Source organism: Myxocyprinus asiaticus, chromosome 8, assembly GCF_019703515.2.
Source record: "Myxocyprinus asiaticus isolate MX2 ecotype Aquarium Trade chromosome 8, UBuf_Myxa_2, whole genome shotgun sequence".
NCBI lineage: Eukaryota > Metazoa > Chordata > Actinopteri > Cypriniformes > Catostomidae > Myxocyprinus > Myxocyprinus asiaticus.
Genome location: NC_059351.1, coordinates 16,877,197 through 16,901,979, shown reverse-complemented (window position 1 = coordinate 16,901,979; position 24,783 = coordinate 16,877,197).

The window sequence follows — 24,783 nt, the reverse complement described above, 5'->3', positions numbered from 1 at the left end:
CATTTAAGTTGCTTTCAACAATGCTCATTTATCCATGATTTTTATGGGCATTGATGTTGATCAAAATGAATAATCTAGAGATGAGGAACACACAAATAAGAGTTATTTATCGGCAGGGCCAGATCTAGGCATGGGCAGTGGTGGGCTGAGCCCACCCAAATGTCTGTCTTGCCCACCCAATCAGAACTTAGGCAAAGACAACATTATTTTTTTTATTTTTTATGATTTGTGCATTGCTTAAAAGCAATCTGAGGTGGGCTGTGTGTTGAGAAGTTTGAGGAAGGGACGTAGACTGCCCAAACCAATCACAAAATAACAACAGCACGGCACATTCTATACTCACGCGGCGCTTCAGTATGTTGTGGAAAAGCAGAGGCTGACAGTCACACGAGCGATTACGAGCAGAAATACTTGCGTGCAATGCATAGATTTTTGGTGCCTATAAAGAAGCCTGTTAGTGGCTCCAGCAGCAGTGACCGCGATGTGGCTGCTGTTGTTTCACAAACTCCATCTTCCCCAGCTCCCACTTCAGAGAAAACTCTAGTGTGTCCCTCCACCTCAGTCCCCCAAAATCACGCTGCCGGTGGTAATGAAATACTGGACCTAAATTCAAATAGCTACCCTAAACGTGCATTTGAGTCCATATTGCGGTCATTTAATGCTCGATGATTTTGCGGGACTCGTGCTTCTGTATCCCTTGTTGTAAGTTCGGTGTTGCTAACGAGAGAGAGATCTCGCGTGGTTATACCAATTGGAAAGTAGCACTGGAATGCGACAGGGGTTTGTAGAAGCATGCATTCAGCCACAGTCATGTGCAGTCTATGGCAACCTAGTCCGAATTAAAATGTCGGGAGGCGTCTGGGGAAACTATAGACTGCATGCTAGTGGGTAAAACGCAGTTGGACAAGAACAGATATTATGTGAAAAGCATTGGAGGTGTGGTTAAATTTCTCTGTGTTAATGAGCAAGGTCTGCGTGGAACCACAGAATCCACATCAAACAATGATACATCTGCTGGCCTCTTCCTTAAGTTGTTTGAATACACCTTAGAAAAGGATGCATTTCTGGCTGATATAGTAAAGGGCATACCAAAACATGCAAAGTATACTTCTAAGGACATTCAGAATTAAATCATTGAAACACTGGCTGATATGGTGCTTTCAGAGATTAAGCAGGGATATTCAGATGCTGACTCAGCAGGGTTTTGCCTTAAAAGTGATGGGACACGAGACAAGTGTAATGTGGAAAATTTGTCTGTAATGATTAGGTTTGTGTGCAATTTCTTGTCATAGGAGCATTTGATTGGGTTGCTTGACTTGCATCAACTAGATTCTGAATATACAGGTGCATCTCAATAAATTAGAATGTCGTGGAAAAGTTCATTTATTTCAGTAATTCAACTCAAATTGTGAAACTCGTGTATTAAATAAATTCAGTGCACACAGACTGAAGTAGTTTAAGTCTTTGGTTCTTTTAATTGTGATGATTTTGGCTCACATTTAACAAAAACCCACCAATTCACTATCTCAAAAGATTAGAATACATCATAAGACCAATAAAAAAAACATTTTTAGTGAATTGTTGGCCTTCTGGAAAGTATGTTCATTTACTGTATATGTACTCAATACTTGGTAGGGGCTCCTTTTGCTTTAATTACTGCCTCAATTCGGCGTGGCATAGAGGTGATCAGTTTGTGGCACTGTTGAGGTGGTATGGAAGCCCAGGTTTCTTTGACAGTGGCCTTCAGCTCATCTGCATTTTTTGGTCTCTTGTTTCTCATTTTCCTCTTGACAATACCCCATAGATTCTCTATGGGGTTCAGGTCTGGTGAGTTTGCTGGCCAGTCAAGCACACCAACACCATGGTCATTTAAGCAACTTTTGGTGCTTTTGGTAGTGTGGGCATGTGCCAAATCCTGCTGGAAAATGAAATCAGCATCTTTAAAAAGCTGGTCAGCAGAAGGAAGCATGAAGTGCTCCAAAATTTCTTGGTAAACGGGTGCAGTGACTTTGGTTTTCAAAAAACACAATGGACCAACACCAGCAGATGACATTGCACCCCAAATCATCACAGACTGTGGAAACTTAACACTGGACTTCAAGCAACTTGGGCTATGAGCTTCTCCACCCTTCCTCCAGACTCTAGGACCTTGGTTTCCAAATGAAATACAAAACTTGCTCTCATCTGAAAAGAGGACTTTGGACCACTGGGCAACAGTCCAGTTCTTCTTCTCCTTAGCCCAGGTAAGACGCCTCTGACATTGTCTGTGGTTCAGGAGTGGCTTAGCAAGAGGAATACGACAACTGTAGCCAAATTCCTTGACATGTCTGTGTGTGGTGGCTCTTGATGCCTTGACCCCAGCCTCAGTCCATTCCTTGTGAAGTTCTTCCAAATTCTTGAATCGATTTTGCTGGACAATCATAAGGCTGCGGTTCTCTCGGTTGGTTGTGCATCTTTTTCTTCCACACTTTTTCCTTCCACTCAACTTTCTGTTAACATGATTGGATACAGCACTCTGTGAACAGCCAGCTTCTTTGGCAATGAATGTTTGTGGCTTACCCTCCTTGTGAAGGGTGTCAATGATTGTCTTCTGGACAACTGTCAGATCAGCAGTCTTCCCCATGATTTTGTAGCCTAGTGAACCAAACTGAGAGACCATTTTGAAGGCTCAGGAAACCTTTGCAGGTGTTTTGAGTTGATTAGCTGATTGGCATGTTAAAATATTCTAATTTTTTGAGATAGTGAATTGGTGGGTTTTTGTAAAATGTGAGCCAAAATCATCACAATTAAAAGAACCAAAGACTTAAACTACTTCAGTCTGTGTGCATTGAATTTATTTAATACACGAGTTTCACAATTTGAGTTGAATTACTGAAATAAAAGAACTTTTCCATGACATTCTAATTTATTGAGATGCACCTGTATTTCCATTCAAATATTGAGCCACCTCTCAGCTGCTGGCTACAATACTAACAACATAGTTAGTCAGTGCTATGATGGTGCCTCAGTGATGAGTGAGGTACGAGGCAGTGTGCAAGCCCTGCTGCAAAACAAGCTTGGTCGGTATGTACCTTACGTTCAGTGTTATAACCACAAGCAATATTTAGCAGTTGTGCATGACATCCAGTGTGATCCATGTGGGAATTTATTTTTTTTGACTTTGCCAGTCCCCTATATAACTTTTTCCTGAGAAGAACAATGCTCCTTGTCTTAAACGATTATTGGAAATTCGATGGACAAGCCATTATGATGTCACATGGTGCATTATTGAGAAAGGCATTCTTCTTAGCATCCTCTCAAACATCACAGAGGATGATTTTGCCACCACTGATCTGAGCACTGAGGCAGCAGGCCTTTTAATCCAAATCAAAAGGCAACATTTTTTGGAAAAAGGAACATTTCTAGTCTGGGTGCTTGGTGTCCTGAAACCAGCTAATGCTATTCTCCAGTCTCAGACAGTGGACGTGTGTAAAGCTTGTGAGGTTGTCAATGCGTTCTTGGAGTCCCTAAAGGCAATTCGTAGAGATGAGTTTCAGATATGCTGTGATGATTTACACCCTTCAAAGAGAAGAAGAACAATGAATAAACAACTAAATGACAGTGTTGTATTTTGCACAGTGGACCATACTATCGCCAGGGCCATTGTTGAAATGGAAAGTAGATTTTCCACAAAAAAATGTTGACTTGATGAAAGCGGTATCTTGTTTTGCGCCCACGTCTAGTGCATTTCTAGATACCACATTGTTGAGCCCTCTGCATTTGCTTGATGGCACTGCAGATAGTGTAAGTCTGGCAAATGAAATTCTTGTTGCCAAATCTATGCTTGCCAAACTATTTCCTGGTGAAACAGACCTGTCAACTTTGTGCAAACACTTGCAGAACTACAAAGAAGCATTTCCAGAGCTACATAAATTGTATGTAATTAAAATTGAAATTGAGTCGTTTGTTGGTTGGTGTGATACCAATTATTTAAATTTAAATACAAACAAAATGAAGCAGATTATATTTGATCCTAGAGGCATTGTTGACCATAGCCCTGTATTTATACATAGCCAGGAAATTTGTCAAGTGCAGTCCTTCAAGCATCTCGGAGTCTATATAGATAGTTCGCTCACTTGGGACAAACATGTTGATTGGGTATGTAGTCGACTTTATCAAAGACTGCAGTTTTTGTGTCGACTACGATACTATGGGGTGAACAACAAAATCCTTCTGCTTTTTTACCAAGCCATATTAGAGAGTATTATTAGTTATGGTTTAACCACATGGTATGGAAACCTTACTGAAATCTAGGCTGACGCACCTGACGCATATTGCAATGAACCTGACAGGACAGAAGGACTATTATAGCATTCAGTCTCTGTATGAATAGTGTACGTTAAGGGAAGCTACGATAATTTTAAGTTAATCTCACATTCTTTTTGTTAATTATGAATTGTTACCTTCGGGCAGGCATTTTAGGCGTGTAAATTGAATAGATTTAAAAATTAATTTGTGCCTTTTTCTATTAGCAATATTTATTATGATGCCAAATGATTTAGATTGTATGCTTTTATCGTGTTTGAATCTTTTATGTATTATATGTATTTACTGATGGATATATTTTTATGATTGATGGATATGTATGCTGTGTTGAATCATTGTGTATTTGATGTATCCATTGTATTTTTATTTTTCTATCTTTTATTTGGATGATGCTGAAATGTTGCCTATTGAGTCCACCCCAAGTTTCCCCCAATGGGGACAATAAAGTACATTCCATTCCATTCCATGTAACTTCCCTTGTCACTGGGGTGTCCTCAGCATCATGTGAGAGTTCCTTTTCAACTCTGTCACGGGTTCAGACCACTTTTCGTCGCTGTATGTTACACCAAAGAAAGAGTCATTTAGTGATATTGGCCCATGAGAAGTTAATTACTAGTAGCTTAGATATGGATGAATTTGTTAGGACTTTTGCTAAAAAAAAAAAAACAGGGACTGATTCTGTAGATGTGTAGATGATATTGTATCGTTCAAGTCTATCTATCTATCTATCTATCTATCTAACGTGATTCTATGAGTACAGGTTGGTTTGGTTTCTTCCCTATCTGACACATTATAGCTTTACTCTCGCTGTACCAAAGCAAAAAAGCAACACTTTCATCTGTAATGCTGATCATGCTAATTCAGTTGTTTTCCTTTGCAGGGACGCTTCCAAAACTCTTCAAACAGTCTCTTTAATGCATTGAATGGAGAGGGTAAATTAATGTGTACTTTCAATTGCTCTGGTACATTCACTGACCTGCAATCTATTTCGGTAAACATTTACCAAATCAAGCAGTTTTTTTTTTTTTTTCAGATTAAGGAATCTTGCACTTTGTTGATCTCAGCACCAGTGTTATTCCAATAAATTCTTAATGACCTTCCAAGTTCTTACATAAGCTAAGCATTTCTCCTTTATGTACAAAAAAAAAAAAAAAAAAAAAAAACACGTTTACTGAAGTTCATCAAATTTCGTATTTAGTTTCTGATTTTAAAAACCTTCCGATTTAAAAGCCCTAACCTTAAATAAGCGTTGGCCATTTCTCCTTTATGTACAAAGAAGAAAAGAAAAGAAAAGAAAAAAATAAAGAAAAAAGTTTACTGAAGTTCATCAAATTTCGTATGCAGTTTCTGATTTAAAAAACCTTTTGATTTTGAAAACCTTAACTTTAAATAAGTTTTAGCTTATTTTTATTATTTTTTTCAAGATCCATGTATCCCAAAAAGCATACGTTATGTTTTTGTTTGTTTTTTTAAAATAGGTGGTGTGTGGGATCAATGGCTCCTTTAGCTGGCTCATTTATTAACCTCTTTTCTGCACTGCTGACCAGTAGACTGATCTACTCGACCAGCTAACAGCCCAGAAAGAGAGGCTAACTGTTTCTATGCATGGGGCATTAGAATGCTACAACTAATAAAGCCGTTTGGATGAGTGGTGAAACATCTTCAACAAATGTATGAAAACATTCTTGTGCTACAGAATAAATTTTACATGGCATGATGATTCGAATGATTGAGAACATTCATAGAAGAATGCCATGTGGATATATTACTTCTATATAGGAAAAGGAACAACAGTAACCAGTATCTTAAAATAACAGAAAAAATATATATACATATACAACAGCGGCCAAAAGTTTGGAATAATGTAATAATGTGAAAAATTACTATTACAATTAAAAAAAATAAATAAATCAGAACTTCTTAAACTATTTCAAAGTTTTCTCATCAAAAAATCCTCCACGTGCAGCAATGACAGCTTTACAGATCCTTGGCATTCCAGCTGTCAGTTTGTCCAGATACTCGTGACATTTCACCCCACACTTCCTGTAGCACTTGCCATATATGTGACTATCTTGTCGGGCACTTCTCACACACCTTACAGTCTAGCTGATCCCACAAAAGTTCAATGGGGTTAAGATCCATAACATTCTTTTCCAATTATCTGTTGTCTAATGTCTGGGTTTCTTTGCCCACTCTAACCTTTTCTTTTTGTTTTTCTGTTTCAAAAGTGGCTTTTTCTTTGCAATTCTTCCCATAAGGCCTGCACCCCTGAGTCTTCTCTTTACTGTTGTACATGAAACTGGTGTTGAGCGGGTAGAATTCAATGAAGCTACATCAGAGTCTCTGATGTACTTATCCTCTTGTATAGTTGTACATCTGGCCTTCCACATCTCTTTCTGTCCTTGTTAGAGCCTGTTGTCCTTTGTCTTTGAAGACTCTAGTGTACACCTTTGTATGAAATCTTCAGTTTTTTTTGGCAATTTCAAGCATTGTATAGCCTTCATTCCTCAAAACAATGACTGACTGACGAGTTTCTAGAGAAAGCAGTTTCTTTTTTGCTATTTTTGATCTAATATTGACCTTAAGACATGCCAGTCTACTGCATACTATGGCAACTCAAAAACAAACACAAAGACAATGTTAAGCTTCTTTCAAAAAACAAATAGCTTTCAACTGTGTTTGATATAATGGCGAGTGATTTTCTAGTACCAAATTAGCAATTTAGCATTATTACTCAAGGATAAGGTTTTGGAGCGATGGCTGCTGGAAATGGGGCCTGTCTAGATTTGATCAAAAATTACTTTTTTCAAATAGTGATTGTGCTTTTTTTTTTTACATCAGTAATGTCCTGACTATACTTTGTGATCAGTTGAATGTCACTTTGGTGAATTAATGTACCAATTTCATTCTGAAACAGCAAAATCTGTACATTATTCCAAACTTTTGGCTTCCAGTGTATATACATGTCATCATTGGCTCATCCTCATGTCATTCCGAACCTGTATGGCTTTCTTTCTTCCATGGAGCACAAAAGGAGATGCTAGGCAGTGCATTATCCTCAGTCACTATTCACTTTCATCACATCTTTTTTTCCACACAATGAAAGTGAATGGTGACTAAGGCTAATGTTCATTTCCATATAACCAATAGTGTTTGGTGTGAATGACGTCAAATGTGGCAAAACACATTTAAAGTCATAATTTTTATTTTTTATTGGACACAAGTAAAAATTAGATTTGTGAGCTCTGGCATCAGAGAAAAAAAAAAAAGAAAAAAAAAAGAAAGAAAAAGAAATTGACCCTTTGCTAAGCTCCGCACCCTTTGGCTACCGTTGCTCTGACAAGCTTTGCAGAACTTCCCATAGGAATTAATGGGAGATTGCAGTGAACAACACGGTTAATGCCAAAATATTCTCATAAACAGAATTGATAATATTCTCATGTGGGGTGGAATGAAGAGTGATATTTAAAAACATGTTTATCTGATGTTTTTTTTTTTTTTTTTTTAATAAATTAAATTACACAAATTTTATTGAAAACTGTTGAGACTGAATCGGAATTGAGGCAAATTATTATCACAGTCACTTGAAAAGAGAAAAGCATCATTTGATGGCGATTACACACCTGATAACATTAGCGTTAGTGAACAGAACTGCTCATAATCCCTCATAACTCATTTAAAATGCTGTGAACTCTTTATTTACTATCGCCTTTTCTATGGCCTGAATCAGTTCATAAATGAATTAAGGTGAAGTTATTACCTTTAATTTACCTTGGAGCAAAAAGGTGTCCTTGCTGATGTTACATATGTTCATTTGGGAATGAGAGCTGACACAGTTTAATCCATAGCATGCTCTTTTTGAGATTTATTTAAAGATTGAAAAAAATAAATGAACACTAAAAAACACTGTACACTGTGTGCATCCTCTCTAGGTATCTCGTGTCACTATTACAACTGACCCAGCATCAACTTATTATATTTTGTGGACAAAAGATCCTGCATAGAACTACTCAAACAAATGACTCCCATCGACTCTCTTTGGAAAAAAATGGTGGACGGCAACCGTTGCTAAGATAGGATTGGTCAGAAACGCTTTTACGAGGCTTAGCGAAGGGTCAATTCTTCAAAAAAAAAAAAAAAAAAAAAAAAAAATTATGGACAAGAAAAAAATAGGATACAAGTTTGGAAATACATGAGGGTAAGTTTTTTTGGTGACATTTTGTTGCATTTAAAAGGTGCTATGGTTAGCAAAATGTGAGTCACCTTTCAGATGCTTAGGGGCCATTTACACGACAATGTTTTCAACTAAAAATGGAAAACTTATGCATTTTGGCTGTTCATTTTAATGACAACGGCGTTTTGGGGCCTGAAAATGCAAACTTTTGAAAACGGGTTTGAAAGTGCAAGTTTTTGAATACGATGCTATCATGCGCACACGTATTATGTGTTATATAAAGAATGATGGATTGATAGGCATCAATTTGAGATGTATGATTATCAATATGAATACTGGTGTCTGTGAAAATAACAGTAATCAACAATTTATTCATTTGGAGTGTTTTGTATGGAGTGTGAACATTGTACAGTAGGCAGAACCTGCAATTTGAAAATCTTGAAATTAATGTATGGATTCAGATGGGAAAAATGTATTTGTATTTTAAATGTTATTTATTTATTTACTTAATTTTATATGATGTACCTTTACCCTGCAATTCATTCACCCACCGCTTATGTATATAGCCTATAGACAGAGATGTGATGCCATGTACAGTATTCAAAGATATGCTTAGAATATGAAAATATGAGGCAGTGAAAATGCATGTTAGATCCAGTGTACACAAGACCTCTCTCTCCATCAGAAGATATCCATATATCAGAGTTCTGTCTGATATCCAAAACCAACATCAACAGCTTATGTTAACTTACTCTCCTACCAGCCCAAGAGTCAGCAGGGGGAATACAGAAGAAGGCAGGAGATGTAGTGATGGTAAAAATGAGCAGAGTTTATTGAATAATCTTCAGAGTTCAGTCTATAGGCATGCATGTGAGTGCTTCAAAAAACACACACGAGACATTCAAAACTACAATGGCAGACTACAGGACTGTGTTTGTGCTGCTCAAGATTTTGAGTTTATTGATGCTTCTCCAGCAAAGTAATTGTAGTAATAAAGCAAACTCATCGTCTGTCCAGACATAATTGCCCGATGCTTTCGCCATCTTTATTGTTTATATTCGCCGCTCTGTGGAAGAATGCTTATGTGCACAGGCGCGTATTGTTTCTTTACAAAGTGACATCACCAACTACTGGCCTGGCATGCATAATACAGCGTTTTTAGTCATTTTCGTGGATCCGTGTGAACGGGGATCTTTTTGACAATGTTGTTGTCTGTACGCGAAACTTTTCAAAAACGCAAAAGGAAAAACTTTTCTGTTTTTAGTACATCGTTGTTGTGTAAACGTACCCTTAATATGTTGCTCCACATCTGGGTAATTGGTATTAGCACAGCAGGAATTAACCTCAAGAGTGAACCTTTTTCAGTGGTTTTGAAGAACAAATGAAATTGATGCTTTGATGTGAACAGGATCATAGTTAAGTTTTAATATAAAGACGTGTTTCACTAGTATATTATCATCTGTGACCCATAAAGCATCAGCCACTCACCCACATTGAAATGTATTGTATATACATGATATATAAAGTCGCCATTGTGGCCATTAGTGCATTGATGGTGTTTTCCTTTCTTATATAGTCCACACTGTGTTTTGAATGCTAATTTTACCTTTAGAGCAACACATAGTGTTGGTGCAAGTGACAAATAAATGATTCCGATTGTGATAAGAAAGTTCATGTGCAATTAATTGAGTAGGCCCAAATTCAGATAATTCAGATTAATTAAATGTCTCAATTCAAACAAATCACAACTTAGTAAACTGAGATAATACAAATTCATTATTAAAAGTATTTAAATTAAACAAGGAAAGAGTTGAGAAGCTTGATTTAAAATAAGCACTTTTGAAGCTTGATTTAAAATAATGACACAGTCTCATGTTTATGACTGATTTTAAGGCATTGTCAAAGTAGAATATCACAGACTTCAAGCACCCATACCCAAAAAATCTAAAAGTTGTGCATTATTGCTGACACCTACATGCACACTTTGGAGTTGGTTGTATGCCTGTAAGTAATTTGCTTCAAATATTACTGAAGTTGTATACTCTGTTATGGAAATGTTTGTAAATGTATGCTCCAGTGTTGCCTGTATCTTTAGAGATGGTCCCTAAATTTGCGACTATTTGTGAATAAAGAACGTCCAACATCAAGCCAACTTTACTGCATTATTTATTAACGTGGGGATGCTTGGTCACTTGTTTCTGATTTCGCTGCAGTATCATGGAAAAATAAACTACATGTAGCCGTGCCAACGATGCCAGCATAGGATCAGTACATAACGGCACATTCAGCAACATGGAAAAGCGGATCAAGTTGGGTTCTGAACTCACGACTACATTGGTACAGCTAGTAAAAACATGCATCAAACATCCACACCAACCCAACTTTGTTTTTGTTTTTTTGTTTTTAGATATGCAGCCAATAACCTACAAACAAGGAAGTCTTAAATAATGCCTAAACTAAAACTCTGCTAACTAAATTCAGCTGACTCGATACATGTTAACGGACTATGATAATGGCCTACTCGGACAACACATTGTTTCCTAGAGCTGGCAGAAAATACTCAAAACAGACACAAGTAGCGTATCTATCAACCACAAATAATATAGTTATATTCAATTACCTGTGATTGCCCAGGATTTGCCAACTGATGGTTATCCATTTTCATCTACCATCGTGAGATTGTACAGCAGCCGTTGGAGTCGCATTGGAGTGACGTCACCTCCGCTCTTCCAATGACTGGCTAGAGGAGGAGCTGTCGATCAAGATCTAGTGGACCAATGGGGACAATTATAATTATATCGAATGTTGTCTGTATATATATATATACATATATACACTATATACATATATATATATATGATAATGTCTCCCAGATCACAGACCACAGTACATTAGGCACTTACGGACGCGATCTGAAGCATGCGCGCGAATTGTAGGCCTATCCTATCCACCTTATTTTGCAATGCGGAAGTAAGCAGTGGCTGCATTTCCGGCGAACGTGAGAAAGTTCTGCTGGGATTGACTGCAGTGTAAATAACTAGAAGGTTATAATACCAGAGTTAGTGATCTGGGCTTATAAACTATCACACAGCCACAGGATTTACAGCAGAATTATGTGCCAATATCAGATAATTTTCTAATGTCAGCATTTATAGTAAAAGAGTAAGTACATAATTCACTTGTTGCATTGAAGAGTATATGTACCTGCATTACTTACGGTGATGCCTTTATTTCCAAAGACGATGTTTCATAAGCCATGCTGAATGCTGATCTGAGTGTTCCCGATCTGTCACTCACTCGACGTTGTGTCGATGTAGTGACACTAGGGGTCATTCTTGGGAGCCCGAGACACCTCTGGTCTTTGATAAAAAGCCAATGAAAATTGGCGAGTGGTATTTGCATGCCACTCCCCCGGACATACAGGTATAAAAGGAGCTGGTATGCAACCACTCATTCAGATTTTCTCTTCGGAACTACTACTGTTCATTCACCTCTGCTGGATCTGATGGCGCATTTCAGCGGCTTCTCCCTCCTCTGCACTGGTGCGCTGCTTTTTAAAGATGCGTCTTTTTAAAGATGCCTTTCCGATTGAGTGTTATTCCTGGTTGAGGTCGTTATCTCTCAACTTCGGATGGTCATGATCGCTGTCTTTCGTGTCTGGGCACGACCCACACGGAGGCAGCGTTCGTGGATGGTTCATGTTCTCACTGCGAGAACATGACCATGGCAACGTTGTGGTCGCGGCTTGCTTTGGTAAGAAAGCAAGCCACCCCAGCAGCTCCCCGCCTTGGTCCTTCTACCTACGGGTATGAGGCCAGCGTGGCTAGCACTGGGGGCGATTTGGGGACCCCAATGGGATCGCCTCCGCCGGGTATCCCCCCGCGGACCTCCCATTCCCCAGCACGCTCGTCTGCCCCAGGCAGGCTTCCGGATGGGTCCGCCGGCTCATCTCACAGTGAGTCTGGCCTCTTGTTCAGAGCCCGTGAAGATGAGCTCTCGAGCGCAGCATCAGAGAGCGGGCTTGTCCAGTCGGACGCAGAAGCCTCAGCTAGGCTTTCCCCCCTGGGGACGATTGCCCAGTCACAGGCTGATGCAGAAATGACGGACATGCTTTCCCAGGCGGCGGGTTAGAGTGGAACCCTCCGCTCTCCCCTGAACCCTCATGGCTCTATGATTGGTTCCTGGGCTCGTGGCGCCACTCAAAGCAGCCACGCCCCGCTCCAGTGCCTTTCTTCCTGGAAGTGCACGAGGAACTGATGAAATCGTGGGAGGCACCTTTTACTGCTCGTCGTCCCTGACGGCTAAAGCCTACAGCGCTGCTGGACAAGCCACCTCTGCCCTGCACGCCATGGCTCTCCTGCAGGTCCACCAAGCCAAGGCGTTGAAAGAACTACACGAGGGTAGTTCTGCCCCAGATTTGATGCAGGAACTGCGCTCGGCGACCGACCTCGCTCTCCGAGCGATGAAGGTCACGGTGCGGTCTCTCAGGCGGACGATGGCCACATTAGTGGTCCAGGAGCACCACTTTTGGCTCAACCTGGTCGAGATAGGTGAGGCCGACAAGACACGGTTCCTTGCCTCCCCCATTTCCCAGGCTGGCCTATTCGGCGACACCGTCGAGGACTTTGCACAGCAGTTCTTGGTGGTGAAGCAGCAGACAGAGGCTATCCAGCATATCCTGCCCCGGCGCGGCTCAATATCCCCACATCCCATCTGCTTGTCACCAAGGGCGTCCCCCTGTGGTGACTACACCAGCTCCGCCGCAGCCCGCCCCTTCGGCCCGGACCCGGCGTGGAGCCCACCGCCGGAAGCAGATGCCACCCGTCTCACAGTTGGCCGCTAAGAACCCACGGAGGTCGTCAAAGCACCCCTGAGATGGGTGATCCAGGGACGAAGAAACCCACTCACCTGGAGCTGGTAAGAAGACCACTCCATCCCCCGGTGGAGGACCGGGTGGAGAATCTTTTTTTGCCTTTTTGCTTGATTTCTCCGCATGCCCAAGTGGCTGCGGTACCCGGTGTGCACGGTCGTCATCTCGACTACCATCCACTGGTTTTTCCTTGCAAGATTGGTGCTCCAGCGGTGGTCTTCCCGCCCCCGAGTGCCCAGCTGTGGCACACAGCTGCCCCCGGTGTGGCAGTCTCCACGGGTTACGAGGACAGGCCTCTTCCTCCCCCATTCAAGGCTGCTCCGGGGGTGGTCACATGGAGCCAAGTAAGTGCTTCGATGTCCCTAGACTCAGCACGGCCATTACGTGGTGTGGCACCTCGAGCTCCGCCCCGCAGTGAGGCCCCACCTGCCGGTACGTCCAACGACGTTGTCCCCTTGTTCCCCCTTGCGTGGAACTTGGATGCGTGGCTTGCGCTTTCCAATCCGTCATGATGGCTGATCCGGACCGTCCGACTCGGCTACGCAATTCAGTTCGCCAGGTGCCCGCCCAGGTTGAGCGGTATCCACTTCACCTTGGTCAAGGACAAAACGCTGCTACCTTGTCTGTGTGACCTGCGGACAAGGTAAGGATTTCTTTGTGTTCCTAATTTATAAGTCGTTTAGGATAAAAGCGTCTGCTGAATGACTAAATGTAATAGTAAATGACTTGGGCAGTTTCATTCATCATAATGGGAGCAATCTATAGTCACTTTTAAAGATCTACCTCTGAAACTCACAATTAGTTGGTATAAATGTCGTTCACCTACCAGATATACTGTAAGACGTGTGCTACTGTTGTTAGCTGCAAATATACAGCCGGTTCATGTGTCAGAGATTGATACAGTTTAATTTCCCTTAGTTCCAGGCATCCAGGAAGCATCCAGCCACTGAAAAACATGGTTAGTAATGATATTTTATGACAATCGTGGCAACGTTAGTAAGGTTAATCATGTTAAAGTCACTATAAATGAAGCACCTCCTGCTGTTATTTTGAATAAGGGTGCATTCCATTCCGAAGTGATCATCCATATACCCTATTCCCTTTGAAGACTTTACCATCCACTGTGAGAGCTTTAAAGGGCTAAAAGGAGTGGGGCTAAAAAACAAGCATCATTCGGAACTCCCTTAAGTCATTTTTCAGATGAGGAATGACGGATTGTCGAGAAAATCTGGGCCACGCACAGACAGTCTGCACAGACCGTGCTGATGACGAAATTTGCATCAAGTATACTGTATATATAATTATAATGCCTACAGACTACAATAACAATTTAAAAGGTAGAAATGTATTGTCTGTTTGGGTAAACAAGTTTCCAGTCAGTAGAAATTCTAGGCACGAAGGCGTAGAACCTTATTGTAGTATTACTGTATTTCCTTCTGAAGGCTTCCCTAAAGGCTCTGGCATACTCACTGAGAAGTTCTTTTTTAATCTTCGCTCTGAACCAAAAAGAATTTCAAAACAGTTGAGCAATGGCACACTGTTTGCGAACATACAATGCATTTTTCAGGATACTGCTAGATCTAAGGGCAGTTTTAATGGTGGGGCATCATGCAACTGAGCGTGGGTATGTGTACATGCAAGTAGGGCTGCAACTAATGATTATTTTGATAATCGACTAATCTAACGATTAAAAACAAAACAACTATTCGAGCGATAATTGCAATGATTAATCATTAGCTATTAACCAACTATTCAGCTTGTGCCCCAAGTTAAAAGGTTGTATTAAACATGCTTACTAACAGTAAAGAGGACAAATCATCTTTTAAAAATACCTCTAAATGATATTCACCGAATTAAAAAAAAAAATCAAATTTAATTCAGTTAAAATTCACTGCAAAAAATATATATATTTGTTAGCGTTTTTGTCTTGTTTTCCATTTTAAAATATCTAAAAATCCTTAAATACATTTATTTTAGAAGCAACATATTAAAGTTAATAATTGCTTTCAGAGAATGTATCTTGAATAAGTGTCTTTGTATAGAAGTGTATTTTTTCACTTGTTCATACTTCTGCCAGTGCAGCAAAGACAAAATATACTTGTATTCAAGATAGATTCTCAGTCAGCAAGTCTAAATATCATATATGCTGCTTCTGAGGTGAATGTATCTTTTTGTAACAAGTTCTTAGTTTGGGGCAATGGAGGAGTCAGGAGACAACGAAGCAGGTTCAAAGTCAGTCCTTTTATTGTCCTTCTTATTTGTACACACAGTCGACGGTAACCGTCGATAACAAAGGAATAGGATTTAATAACTGAAAGTACTCTAAACAAAAACAAACACCATCTCGCTCTTGGTTCGGGCTGTAGTGCTTGCCGAACACTCTCTCCCTTTCTGATGCTTCGGCGTGCCTTTTAAGTCTCCCTCCACCATCACTATAATGAGAGACAGGTGTTAGAAATAATTATGAGCCAGGTGACAAGACTTACCGCTCTCCCTCTCCTGCAGACCACGCCCCCCGTGCCACACTTTTTTTTTTTTTAAGGATTTTTAAATATTTGAATTTTTAATACTATATTCAACATTCTCAGATAACACATTTTACTTCTGCAGTATAGCTGCTAAAGTAAATGTATGTTGTTTTAAAGGAGTTTTAGATATTTATATTGGAAAACAAGCCAAAACAAAAAACTAATCAAAAGCGTATTTTGTTGTGTAAAATGGGAAAAGACTACCCTCTCTCACCATTTTGTTTACCTTGATCCATCTTTAACTCACACACAAAAAAACCTCTCTTCTTAATAGAGCTGCATAATCCTTTATTCCAAAATAATATCTAAAATTCCTTGAAAACAACGTACATTTACTTTGCAGAAGAAAAAATTGGTATCCGAGAATGTTGAAATACAATATTGAATCAGGGCTCGACATTACTGCTTGTCTGGGACAAGTGGATTTTTGAAGTTGCAAGTGAAAGAGAATTGTACTTTCCCAACTGGACAAGCAGACTGATTAAAACGTCAGTAACAAAAAATAACCAGCCTAGGCCTGTGTAACATATTAGAAATTTAATATTCTTATTCTGCTGTTTTTTTATAATTCGCTAGTGATCTAGTAACAACTGCACCCTGTTTGATTGACGGGCGGTATCTGTGTGTGTGCTGAACATGCGCATTCCGAAAATGCTCACGCTAATTTGCACCTGAACGATCAAATACATTTCAAACTTCCGCCAAAATGCCCATCTTGGTGAGGTATTAATGTAAACACAGCGAGTGATGTCTAAAGTGAACGTAAACAGTGGAGAAAAAAGTGGATTTGTATTAAAATGTCAGACTTGTATGTGTAAATGTAAGCTAATAGACCTGCTGCTGTCAAGTGTGTCATAATAATCAAACAACCATAACAAGAAAGCGAGAAAACACTCACTGCTCTTGACTAGATAACTTTAGTAGCTTTAAAAAGTATTCATGCATTACAATCATACAGTGAAGACCAGTAGTTCATTCTGAATGCTTCCTTGAATACTTGATAGCCTACTGTCATTAAAAACTTTTAAAGGTGTTAAAAAAAAAGCACTGCATTTTCTTGTTATATTATTTTTAATCTATTTCTATTCATTGCTGTTTTTTTACTGTTATTTTATTACTGACTGTTTACTAGTTTTGAATAATTAAGAACTTTAAACCATTCTTGCACAATTAACAAATTAGTGTTAATATTTGTTGTGGTTTTGAAGCTGGTATTAAGAATTGTCAAATTTCATTACCGACTACAGAAATTTTGGTATTGTGATAATGGATAGCCTTTACTGTACATGGTCAGTGTTTTTCCTGGCTCAAAATGAGGCAGAGGTGGTACCATCCTGATCATGTGCACACATACACTTGTACCATGCCTTCCACTGGCTGAAGCAAACACTTACAAGCAACATATTTTAGGTGTTCTAATAATTAGATGATTGAAGAAAATGACAATTATCAACTTATAGCATATTTAATTAAAAAAAGCTAACCTGTTCAACATTAAATACAACATAATAGCTAATGTGTTCATTCATAGTTAACAAACAGCAAACTTGATTAACCTCTTAAACCGATAATAAGATCATCTCTGATCTCAGGTATGTGGGTGGGTATGGTGGGAAGTGACGACGTGTAGAGACCAATCTGCCACTGTTTTACAGCTTGGATTGGACTGATCGCTTAGATTGACAGGTCTTGTTTTACCATGCGCACAACTGAAACAGTGCTGGATCTTATTACTTGTTACTTATTCTGTGTATTATGTTTCTGGTTTATTATGGCATTTACAGATGCAAGTAGTTCTTGGGTTCAGTAAAACCCTCAGATCACTTGTTTGGAGAGTTTTTTGGACTTTTGATAAAAAAAAAAAATTAAAAAAAAAAAAGGCTACCTTGGTTCCAAATGCCATAACTTGCTTTGAGATACAATACAAAATTTTGCCCAGATACAGTTGACATGATTGTAGTCATCATGCCAAGCATGAATAATTAACAAAATTAATAAATAAACTGCATCACATGTTTGCATTTTTGAGAAAAATCAAGATTATGCATGGTTAGTAATTTAAGTCACTGAAATAAGGCCATGAAACACAGATTTTGTAGACTTCAGTTTTTGCTCACAAAATTAACTTTTGTGAGACACTTTGTGTTAGAAAGGCCGTATCGGATCACGCTCTTCTTCTGAGGTAAATTCACAGCGTGTCTTCCAAAAAACGACAATGAGCTCAAACGGGAAAGACTGTACCTCTCGTTGGTTTCATACGGATTACACAATCAGATAATATTTGTTCTCGATTTAAATTGGTTCATTTAAAAGTAGACAATTCAAGCTTTCTATAGACATATTTCTCATGTCTGCGAGGCAAGTATACGCGGAGTTTCGGTTCATTTTCGTGACGCACTCCAGACAGAAGTTCACGCAGACCGAGACGGCAGAATAATAATTATAATAATCAAATTATATTTCACACATTTGCACATATACAGTGAAATTCTTTTTTCCACATATCCCAGCTAAGCTGGGGTCAGAGTGCAGGGTCAGCCATGATACAGCACCCCTGGAGCAGACAGGATCAAGGGTCTTACTCAAGTGCCCAACAGTGGCATCTTGGCAGTGCTGGAGCTTGAACCCCCAACCTTCTGATCAGTAACCCAGAGCCTTAACCGCTGAGCCACCACTGCCCAAAGAAAGTGCATCCTGTATGATTTCTTTATTTTTTTTAAAAAAAACCACAATGTTTGGCTGTTATTGTGAGTGTACACAAATAAAAGTAAACCCTTTATAGTTTCGAATGATGTCTTACTCTTATCTGTACGACCAAAAATTAAGTATTTCTTTCTGCTGTTATCAGGGAAGGGTGCCTCCGGTGACCACTAAGGATTGACTATGATAATTATAACAATTAAAAAAAAAAAAAAAAAAAAAAAAAAGAGCAATTCAAATATTTGGGGGGCATTTTCTACCCTGCACGATGCTATTTTGAGCCAACGACTGATTAGCATGCTTGTTGTTAAGCTTAATGGAAGTTCTGCTGGCTCCATGAAGATTTCTTTTTTTTTTTTTTTTTTTTTTTTTTTTTAAATAGTGGTTTACTTTCACAGCAGTGGCAAACAATGTCGAAGTTTAGGGCAAACATTATCCTTACCTGGCTGTCACAAATGAAGGCTGGTGACAAGGAAGGCTCCTCAGGGCGCTCGATCTGCGTGCGTTAGTTTCCATACACTTTTCGCGCTATTTTGTTATCGACAAAGTGAAAATGCATAAAACAAATTTTGCGAATGGCCTTTTATCGATAAAAATTGTGCGTGATGACGTCATGTCTAAAAAAAATACTTTGTCGCATAAGTTTCGGTTTATCGCAAAAGAAATCAGCCCTTAAGCCGTTTCCATACAGAAATGTGTGTTTATCGCTAATTCTCCTCCCAGATGTCCGTATTTTTTTTTTTCCTCCTAAGTTTTGATAAAATGGGAAGAGTATTGAGACAATTCATTGAAATTAGCCAGCTTACTGTCATTTTAATTTCACAAATAAAAGCAATCAGAAGAGGAGGAATTGCAATCAAAAGGGAGCTGTTGCCCTTCTGACAGGACTGCATTACTGGTGCTGATGTTGCGCCTATCGCAGGTTGCCACCGGTTCCAACCCAAAAGCGAAGAGTCATGGCCCCGTTCAAGCTGGCAACCTGCACCAAGTAGTGGGGGAAGCTTTCAGTCTTAGTAAGGACCATCAATTCATGTGTATATGCTGTGTGCACAATCTTTTAAAGAACATCTGTTGTGGTGTAATATCAGGGTTTACATAAGATGTATTCCTGATATTCAATAGGCTATTTTGAACAATCATCTAATCTAAAGCATCGCCATCACAACTGCATTATGTCCCGCATATATGTCCAGCAACTTTTAACGACCAACTGAACTTGATTATCATCTCAAATTAATTTTAGTGTCATAATGCAATTTACAGTTTCTGAAGAAGCTCAGCAAATGCGATCCGAGGTAAAGAGGGTTAGATTTAAAATATTTAAAAGTTTTAAGATGTTCAAAAGCTCGTTTTCTGAAAGTGAACTCGGCATTGGATACATAGTTCTGATAGTTTATAGTCTTGAAAAAAAAGTGCAGAAATTCTGATAATGTAATTCAGACGACTTTTTCCATCTACAGAACAGGGTAAAGCTAATTTAAGTTTGTGTAAAAAGACATATATAGGTCTAAAAATATTATTTTTCGTTTGGTACTGTTTTTATAATTTAATGATTTATTTGTTTGGTAATTTATTTAATTTAATACAGGGGAATTAAACAATATTTAATAGAATTGGGCTATATTTTAGTGTTCCAAAAAAAAAAAAAAAAAAAAAAAAGCACACTGAAGCTATTCTTCTAGTATTTATTTTTTTATATAAAACATATTTGTGCACAGAAATATGTTTTTTGTATTGTGGGCCAATTCCATGACTGCCGTCTGTTATTTTGAATGGTGTGGAAAAGCAACTTTAATAAATAAACGGATGGCTACCGCGATTAAATTAATCGCAAAGAGTGGCCATTCATTTGTTCTCCGTGCACTTGTCGATGTGCATGATACGAGTTATTTGTGTTGGCACACCTGGAAGTGTCATATTTGCAGCATCAGATATATGCCCTTAAGATCAATCCATAATCATGTACAATATATTGTCTTTCAAGGATGTATACCTTGTCGTCATGATTAACACAGGCTAACAATTGGGGTAAATTGTCATGCGACACTACATTTTTGCTTTAATGCCAATTTTCTTGACAAAGTGTTTCCAAACCAGTCTTTCGCAACATTTGAAGTATCGACATAGAGTTTATGCGCTAGAGTTAAACGGAAAAATATTGTCGACACTTGTGAAATTTTAGAGATAGGCCTAATTTTGGTTTCCATCAGCTTTATATTGATGCGCTAAAACTTTTTCCGCAAAACATCCTTGGATGGAAAGGTAGTTTGTGTGGAGGCTGTGACAAAGAATGTCAAAGAGGGAGGGGCAGGAGCTCCTGTGGTCTCGCAGAATTACAACTTAAATGCAGATGTCCCAGACACGTTTAATTGAGAATTGATGCCAATGGCCAAATTTAAATAAAAATAAATATAAAATAAGAAATGACTTGCAAAAAGGGCACTTATCTAGTGAAAGAGGGCGGGTGCTTGAGCACCACTGGTGCTCTATCTGTGCAGGTGACTGCCTGCCTGAGTTTCGTCGACAGCCGAAGGTGGCACGAAATTTGACGGAGGCGGCCGCCTCAATTTTCTATGCAGGAAAAACCCTGATGGTAGATATTGCTGCAATAACACGATGAAAAAGTAGATCTCATTCCATAGAACTATGAGCACCCCTGCTGTAAATGGTGGCGATGGAGGCTTTTCTTTATTTGACTACCATGCCTAGCATAAAATAATTACCATATGACAATAGCCTACTCCCCTACCCAGTGCAGTTTAAATTAAGGAAATCCACTGTTAAAAACATTTTTTTTAAGTTCAATAAATCCATGATGTTTCCAAAGTCAACGAGTAATCGTGTTAAATAATCTCAATATTGACCAAAATAATCGTGATTATGATTTTTGCCATAATAGAGCAGCCCTAAATGACTTGTATAATTTCCTCATACTTTGCTATCAACATCACCTGAAGCTATCTGGAAAGTTTGGAGTGTGTCTGGACTGTGAGCTGCGTTTTCTCCTCAAAGCGCGAGCTGCAGTGCTCCTCTCACATCATCATTAGAGTTTAATGTGATCTCATGTTATGTTAATTGAGATCAAATGTAGTTTTATTAAAAAGGTTTGGGAGGAGCAAATTAATTTTATCCAACCAATCACACAGCCAGAATAAGAGTATAATCAACAACTGCTTACCTCTACGTAGCATTGAGAGTTTCCGGCATTTGGCCCATGCAAGTGACTCAGATCATTGTAATGATAGGCATTCCGGCTTATTTGGCTCAGCTCACCAAAAAGAGGCTCACCTCTTTTGGCTCAAAACGGCCCTTTAAAAAAATAATAATAATAATTATATATGTTTTGTATTTTTTCCAAGTCAAACTGTTTGCGATAGTTTGACTATGGTTGGTGTTAATACAATAATTAAATTAAATCATACTCTACCTTAAACACTATGTATTTAAAAATGCATTGGTTTGTTATGAAATACATCTCCACCTGTGGAGGTGCTGGCTCCTCCACTATCACTAGCAGGCCCGCTAGTTTCTCGAAGCTCCACTACAGCTAGCTTCACAGTTGGGTGCACAGTTCGCATATGCCGGTGTAGGTTGTGCGTAGAACCGGCTTTATATGAGATTTTGTTTTGGCAAATTCTACACTGTGCTCTAACATTGTCTACTCTTAGAGCCGACTCGTTTGCGAACGACCCATCACTAGATCACTGTATGCAACTTCACTGCAAAACATTCGCCTTCATCAGAACAGCTCTTCCGTTTAAATCATCCCGTTTTTCAGCAGAAGCTGCCGCAGCAGCTCATTCGTTTTACAGCATTGACGGCTACCACTTTAAGTGTTATTTTTACTCTGTCTTTCTTCCTAATCTGTGTTCGCCGAAGCAAATTGGCTGCTTCGGCGCTGTATACAAGTGAAACAGCTCTCTACAACTGCTCATGTTCTTTTATCTAAACTTTCCTCCCGGAGTGGACCATCGCGCGAACGGGCGCCGTTCCACCTTCATGCCATTCGAGTTCCATTACAGCTTTATCCGAAAGCGAGAGAAACAAGATTAACTATTTAATTCAACCACGATTTCAACCCCCTCAGCGTTTTAATCTGGTTCTTCCATACAGGTGATTCCTGTCAGCCTCGTTACCCCGCGGCGCAGCTCGTTTTCAGCGATTTAGTTTCTTCCAACATGACTATCACGATTGTTTCTCCCTGCAAAGTGCCCTTCGGAGTGTTTTATTCCATTCGGAACATAGGGGCAATCTTGCAACAAGTGAACTCCCTCCCAAACGACCACTTCTCTAATTGCAACACCTTTTCAAATCAATGCAGACATTTTAGCACGAGCACGCTTCTGCAGCAGCACCCTATGAATATGCTACATCTCACTACAGCTATATACAGCTTCTGTCCAAACAGACAGGAGCCAAATGCGGCTCAGCAAGAGGTGGACCGCTGGCTGCAACACAACTCATTCATAAACATTCCGCAAACACATCTCACCTCCTCACAGCACAGCCTGATAACCATGAAGCAAGCGAGTCGACAAACTTCTACTCATCTTTAGACTATAACACAACTTTCCTCCTGCCCTGGATAAACGCTTCATTATTTTTATTCAGACAAGTCTTCTCTACTTTTGCTCGAATCATTGGATTACAAACCTTTAACAAGTTCTACCATAGAACTTAATTGCTACATGACCTTAAAAGCGTTCAATAATCCGTCTATTTTATGTTCCACCCAAGTCTAAAAATAATGGGTGTGGCAGCGGGGCGTGGTCGAGCGTCCTTCCAGAGAGAGAAAGCGGTAAAGGCGCTTGCACCTGAGCTAGATTATGTGTAACACCTGTCTCTAATTCCAGTGAGCATGGGGAAAGCAGCATATAAACAGCCACACCACCTGTAGAGAGGGGGAGAGAGAGTCTGGCACAAAGAAGGCCATGGTGCTCATGAAGCTGTTTAACCGGTTATGTTTATGAAGCTGATGTGTTTAAGTGACTATATGTTTATGAAGCTGATGTGTTAAATGCCTACGTGCCTGTGAAACTGATGAGTTTGTGAAGTTGTAAAGCACTGAAGTGGCCTATTAAAAGTCCTACCTGAGCCAGGAAAAACTTGCTTCCCTGTGTTCTCCTTCCCGCCGCTTGTGAAGCTGTTCTACAATGGGTTTAAATCGACCCTAGATGATTCGGCTTTGCACTCTGTTTCATACTCATATTTCATTTTTTTCCGTAGAATTATTACAGGTCATCAATATAACGAGACGTTTTATTCATCCCATTACTGCAAACGGTGCCCATATAGTATCTTTTAAATCCAACTCCCAGGCACAGACTCCCAGTAGCGGTTCTAGCTTGTAATGCACCCTGGGTGAAACCAGCTTCAACATGCCCCCAAAGTTGTTGACCGGGTTAGGGGGGATGGTCTGTGTGGGTGCCTCCATTGTGTCTGAAGTGGGAGCCAGGTCGGTTTCAAGTGACTAGGATACATGCCTCCGCTCAGGCTGATCCTGCCCTTTGCAGATAGGCCGTTGCAGACTCCAACACAGTCTGTTCTAGGGCTCTCCTGTTCGATCAGCAGCGGGATCTCCCGCCCGAACCCAGTGTGAGCTATTCACATGTAATTGTATTGTAGGCTTGCCCGTTCGCGGCTGGGTTGACTCCCCCGTCGAATGCTGTCAGCACCTTTCCCGTTTGAACGCTGGTTGGGCTGGCTTGCTCGAGCGGCCGCCGAGTCTCCCACGGGGCTCGCACTGTTTGCCACACGAGCCCATCCGTCGATCCAAGCCTGGAGGGAGACTTAAGATCGGCCTTGGCAGTCAGGATTCACGCCTTTTAAATGAATAAAATAACAACCTGCAGCTTGCATTTTCCAGTTTCCTCTTTCAGTTGTAGAATTAGTTCAGGGATTTGATTGCTTTTTGTGGGTGTTATCTTGGCAAAACTGTGATGTACTTTGTTCCTATGAAGTTGTTCGCCATCATTTAAGATGCACATGTGTGTGTTCAGCCTTACACAGGCACAAGCTCATATGTTCTTATTGGAAACAAATAGTTACAGATAGCAGATTGCTATAACCTCTTCAATCATTTTAAATAGAGAATACTAATAGAGGACATTGGATGAGCTGACTGTCTCTACAGTAATTGTTTAGGGCACCCAGCTGCAAGAACGCAAATTGGCACCTACGCATATAGCCCATTTACACAAGCTACC